Consider the following 6000-nt stretch of genomic DNA (forward strand, 5'->3'; position numbering starts at 1 on the left):
TGTGATGGCCGGGACCACTACAGCAAACTGTGGGTTATTTTGGGGAAAAGGCATATGTCTTGGAATCCTTTCTATATCATCTTCACGTAGTGATTGGGTCCTTAGTATATACAAATACTCCACAGGATACATAGCATTGAAAGGCAGGAGACTAGCGGCAATGGAGAGACAGAAAAACTCAGAGCATAAAGCTCCAAGTTCAAGACCTGGTTGTGTGACTGCCCCCCTTGCTGCCTATGTGACCTCAGGCAAATCACTTTACCTCTCCTGGTCTCTTAGCGTGTGGCTGTGCCAAGTGCAGGTGACAGGAAGTGTCCCTTTGGGTGGGCGGGCGGCAGTGATTGAAGGAGATGAGCACATGCCAACTTGGGGGCTGGGGGCCTTCTCCAGGTGTAAGGGGCTAACCGTTCCTGATGTGGAGCTGTGCCCTGAGGCTCGGCCCCTTCCAGCCCCTGCCTAGGGAGAGGCCATCTGGCTTCTCACCTTGTTCCCTTTCAAGATGAACTCTCTTTCCCTAGAAAAGCATTTCTCAGCCTTAAAGTCACAATTTGAAAAAAAAAAAAAAAAGACAGGGGAACCACATTTAAAAGGTCTGGCCAATTTTGGGTTGATTTAATTTTTTAAACTGTACTTAAAAAAAAAAAACAAACCCAAATATAGAGATGAAAGCCAAGAATTAAAATCTACATACAAAATAGAAAACATTAATATTTTCAAGGGCAACGAATGGAATAGTCATCATAAGGAAACAATAAAATGCTAAGTGACTCGGACCAGATGATGGCTGCTTGGCTCTGTGAGGCTGGAACATGTGGTCTGCGCAGAAGAGGCTGGGCTGAGCCCAGCACTGGCTCTTGCTTGCCCATGGTGCTGAGCAGTTCCCTTCACCCCTTGGCCCATGGCCCGTCGCTTTGGTAAACAAAGGTTAACCTCCTTGGCAGGGTTAGGGAGGAGGCAGAGGGACTCTCAGAGGGTAGGACACCCTACGTCTCCTGTGCCTTTTCTGGTTCTCCCCCTGCTCTGGCCTCACTCACTTGTAACATGATGTTTCTCACCTCTTCAAAGCAGCTAAGGGGCCCAGGTGTGCAATGGGAGGGTACTTGAGAAATATTGTGGAAAAATGAGATTAAAAGATAAGCTTACTTTTGTGTAAAATATTTGAAACCTATGCCTAGTATTTTTTAAAAAGATTTATTTGATTATTTGAAAGGCAGAGTTACAGAGAGGGAGAGAGAGGGAGAGAGAGGGAGAGAGAGGGAGAGAGAGAGAGAGAGGGAACACTTCCATCTGCTGGTTCATTCACCAGATGAATGTGACAGCTAGCGCTGGGCCAGGCTGAAGCCATGAGCCAGACGCTTGCTCCAGGTTTCCCATGAGGGGGTGGCAGGGGCCCAAACACCTATGTCATCTTCTGCTGCTTTCCCAGGCCATTAGTATGGAGCTGGATCAGAACTGGAGCAGCTGGGACAGGAATTGGAGCCCATATGGAATGCTGGTGTTGCAGTTGCACTGTTTTCTGTGATGATATCCCTGTCACACTCCATGCCACAGACACCCAAATCCCATGCTCCCGGCTGGAGTACAGAGAGTCGACCGAGAAGCCCCGCTCTCTGAATCCGACTGGATGTCTAAGGGCTGGTAGGTAGGGGGTGCCTGCGAGGCCACTGGGTCGACTGCCCTCACAAACAGCAGCAGTGGGTGGGAGCCAGGGCTGTGGCACTGAAGATTAAGCCCCACCCTACAGAGACAGCATCACACATGGGTGCCAGTTGGAGTCCCAGCTGCTCTGCTTCCAATCTAGCTCCCTGCTAATGTGCCTGGGAAAGCAGTGGAAGATGGCTCAAGTGCTTAGGCCCCTGAACCTGCGAGGGAGACTCAGAAGAAGCCCTGGCTCCTGGCTTCAGCCTGGCCTAGCCCTGGCCATTGCGGTCATTTGGGGAGGAACTAGCAGATGGAAGACCTCTCTCTCTCTCCTTCCTTCTCTCTATATTTCTGTCTTTCAAATAAATAAAAACATCTTAAAAAATAAACAAACAACAGTGAGTGGACAGCTGCTGTTGTGCAGAGGAGCTCCCTAGAAAAAGGATGCCCAGTAGTTTATAAAACTCTGGTTTAAAACTCTTGGCTCACAACTTTCCCCTGTTTATGCATAGGCAGAGCATCCTCCCGAGAAGTACCACAGAGGCTCATAAATGGGGCTTCTCTGATTAGCACTGATTTTCCTTAATAAGGAAGGAGGTTGTCCTGGTCTGGGCTCCCTGAGAAACTGGGCAGAGACGAGGGTGTAGGGGAAGGAACACCCTTGGGAGGAATGGAGAGTGAGGCATGGAGGAACCCCCCGTCCCCGGACAGGGTGTATTATTCATGCAGCTTGGGCATGCCTGAGAAATAGTTTAAAACATGTGACCTGCAGGTATCCCCCGGGAAGAGCAGGGTGTATCACCTGGGTAAGTGCAGAGGCCAGAAACAGGGCATGTACTGTTCCATCCCAGCATGGATAGAGCATCGGCTGCAGAAGCAAAAAACTCTGAAGCCTGCTTTCAGCTGAAAGCACCTGTGTAGGCTGTGTTCCGGGAAGGCCCGTGGTGCAGGTGCTCATGCCCAGTGGAGCTGTCCATCAAAGTCCTGGTCCCTCCCACCTCTGATGGTGCCATTGTGGTTGTTAACCATCACCTCCCTGTGAACAGGAAACCTCTCTCACTCGCTCTTGTCTGCCCCCAAAGTGTCCAGCCTGCCAGGCCACGACTCCACACCTGCCTTTGCCCTCCTGCAGCTTGCACACTGATGTGCTATGTAGGCCCGAGCTGCAGCTCAGAGTCCTGCTCCTCATGCCAAGGAAGCCTGTCAAGTGCACTTGGCCATGGGAGCTGGCGTTCCTGAGACACAGCAGCATCTGGGGAAGCACGTGGGGACAGTGTCAGATCACACATGGGCAAGGTCCACTGCTGTCACCCAGGAGGGAACAGAGACACCGTCAGCCCAACAGCTTCCTTTCCAGATGAGGCTACCAAAAAATGTAAGGCTCCATGACTTGTTTAGAGTCCTGTGGCTAATGGGTGGTATAGGGCTGGGTTTAAAATCGAGCTTCAAAGCACATTGGATAGGTCATATACAAGTTTGTCTGATGGGTGGCTGTGAGAAGGCTGACCAGCAGGAAGGAATGTTCCCTGACAATCAACCGTAGGGCGGTTGCTGGGGAGTTTCCTCTCATAGTGTGTGGAGGAGCTGGCGAAGTGCTACATGGCATTACCAGGAGGCAGGGCTGGAAGCAATGTAGCCATTCCCTCATTCATTCAGTTTTGACTATAAAATGGAGTTGACTGAATACTGCCCAATGATAGAAATACCAAACTAACAGGTACATGCTACAACAGTAAGAATGAATGTATGGATGGTGTTAGGTGAGAGAAATCGGACACAGTTGAGAATGTATTGCATAAAGCTCTGTACAGAAAGTTCAAGAACAGACAACACGAATGTACAATGACAAATATCCAATAGTAATTATCTCTTGGTGGAGGTTGCCTTTGACTAGGAAAGGCTACATGGGAACCTTATTGGGCAATGCAAAGACTTGATTCTTTTTTAAAGATTATTTATTTATTTGAGAGGTAGAGAGGGAGAGGGAGAGGGAGAGAGAGAAGTCTTCCATCTGCTGGTTCACTCCCCAAATGGCCACAACCACCTGAGCTGGGCCGACCTGAAGCCAGGAGCCAGGAGCTCTTTCCCGGTCTCCCATATGGGTGCAGGGGCCCTAGCGCTTAGGCCATCTTCTGCTGCTTTCCTAGGTCATAGGCAGAGAGCTGGATCAGAAGAGGAGCAATCGGGACTTGAACCTGCACCCATATGAGATGCCGGCACTGCAGGTGGGGGCTTTACCACTATAGCACAGCACCAGCCCAAAGACATGATGTTTTGATCAGGGTGGGGATACACAGGCGTTTATAAGGGTAAAAGTCACAGACTGTCCATCTAAGATGAGCACACCTTACGCTCGTTATACAGTTATAGCCTGGTTAAGAACATGAGCAGTTATCAGAGCAGGGCCCAGAACAGAACAGAGTATTAGCAAGGCAATTAAAGTAAGATGAATCACCTTTCTCTTTCACTCTTTGGCTCTTGTGGGCACAGCTGGCCAGCCTACCCTCCCTCAGAGCAAACGAGCTGATCGCATCCCGCGGTGCGAACGCCTTCTGTGCTCTGCCAAGTGCTGTCTCTCTCCGCTCCAGCAGGGCAGACAGGATGCATGTGGGGGCCTTGCCCTGTAGAACAGACCCCCGCTTCGGATGGCTGAACAGAGTTAGAGGAGCGGGACTGTGGCCAACCTTCATGTGAGATAGATCAAGACCGCTGTGTCGAAGCGACTGGTCAAGAAGAAGGTGATAGAGGAGGAAGCAGCCAAACCCCCAGAGGAAAAGCTCAAACGATGGGAGCGGAAGATGGTGAAAACAATGCAGCGAAGAAGCAGGCAGAGGGCTGGTGGGAGCCCCTGGTGGTGACCCAGACTGGCAGCGTGGGTTGAGAGTGGCAGATGCTGATCTTTGGCAGATGCTACAAAGTCAAAAAGACTGGGAAGGCGTTGAAGACTCTACAGAAGCACGTCTCACACCGGATCCCGTGAGGTCAGAAGCCTGCAACGTTTCTGTCTAGGTGCTTTTTGCGTTAAATCCTGGGTGCATTTTACAGTTGGTTGTTTTTGACCACTGCTATGTGATCAAGTAATATGAGAATGTGATTCTGCCTGTGCAGTTGCATAGATTTTTCTTGGCCTCATTGAATGGATCAGATAAAATAATTCATCTAAAAAAAATGAAAGAGCTGGAGGGTATGTGTTATACTTCCTCACCCTGAGGGTGACTCAGAGCCACATTCTGCCCTGCCTCCTGGGGCTTTGGCCCCAGATGCCCAGTTCCTAACTTTGCCTCCCTCTCTTACCGTTGGTTGACTGCCTTCCCTTCCTTGGCTGCCTCCCCCTTTCTTCTTCCTCTGCTCTTGGGATCTCTTCCCAAACAGATTCATTGCACATACATCCTTGTCCGAAGGTCTGCTTTGTGGGAACCCCAGCTACATTCCTCCTGGGACTACAAAGGTAGCTGTGCAGTCCCAGTAGGAACAACTCAACAAATGTTAGAAGTGAAGTGGGATGGGTGCTAAGGTGGAGAGGCACAGCCAGGTGGGGAGCAGAGACCCTCCCCCCAACCAGGGGACCCTCAGGGGGTGTCGCTAAAGCAGAGCTAGCAGGGACAGGGGGTTCCTCTCTCTCCTTCCCCTCCCCAAACTTCCATTCCTCTCTGCTTCTTCCTTCTGTGATGTAACCAGGAACGAAAGGAAACATTCATTTGCTTAGGACGTTTCCTCCTGTCCCCATAAATACCAGGAAGTAGTTTATTGAATTTACCACCCGTGATGGGTTACTGTGCTGCCTGATTTTCCATCATGGAGCCAAGACTTTGCCTTTGCAATTGGCTCTGGATGTGGGGGAGCCATTTTCAGTACTGTTTCCCATATGTATGACATCTATTTCCTAGGAAGACCCACCCAGCACATACTTCTGAGACCATGGGGGGAATGCCTTTCAGGGCAGCTCAAAACTACCTCCCCGTCGGCAGCTGGCAGAAATGTGTACGACCCATCATCTGGAAATGGGTAGCTCCCTCCCGTTGTTGGAGCTATCATTCCTGCCCCAGCAGCCTTTCTGGGTGAAAAATTCTTCAAAGCACATGCATTGGAGTCCAGAGCCTTTCTCTCTCTCTCTCTCTCTCTCTCTCTCTCTCTCTCTCTCTCTCTTTCTCTCTCTTGCTTCTCACCCCAATGGACGAGCCATGGAGCTCTCTTATGCAGGAGCCAGTGGAGCATCAGACAGGATCCAGGCTGTGGTTTGAACATCTCTTCCCAGATAGACTGCAGAGTCACTTCCACAGGGATTTATGCCTTAAAAATATAAGATGCCATACAGTTCTTGCAATATACTGGCCTGCTACATGGCAGAGAATGGCTGAT

Source organism: Oryctolagus cuniculus, chromosome 11 (assembly GCF_964237555.1).
Source record: "Oryctolagus cuniculus chromosome 11, mOryCun1.1, whole genome shotgun sequence".
Taxonomy (NCBI): Eukaryota; Metazoa; Chordata; class Mammalia; order Lagomorpha; family Leporidae; genus Oryctolagus; species Oryctolagus cuniculus.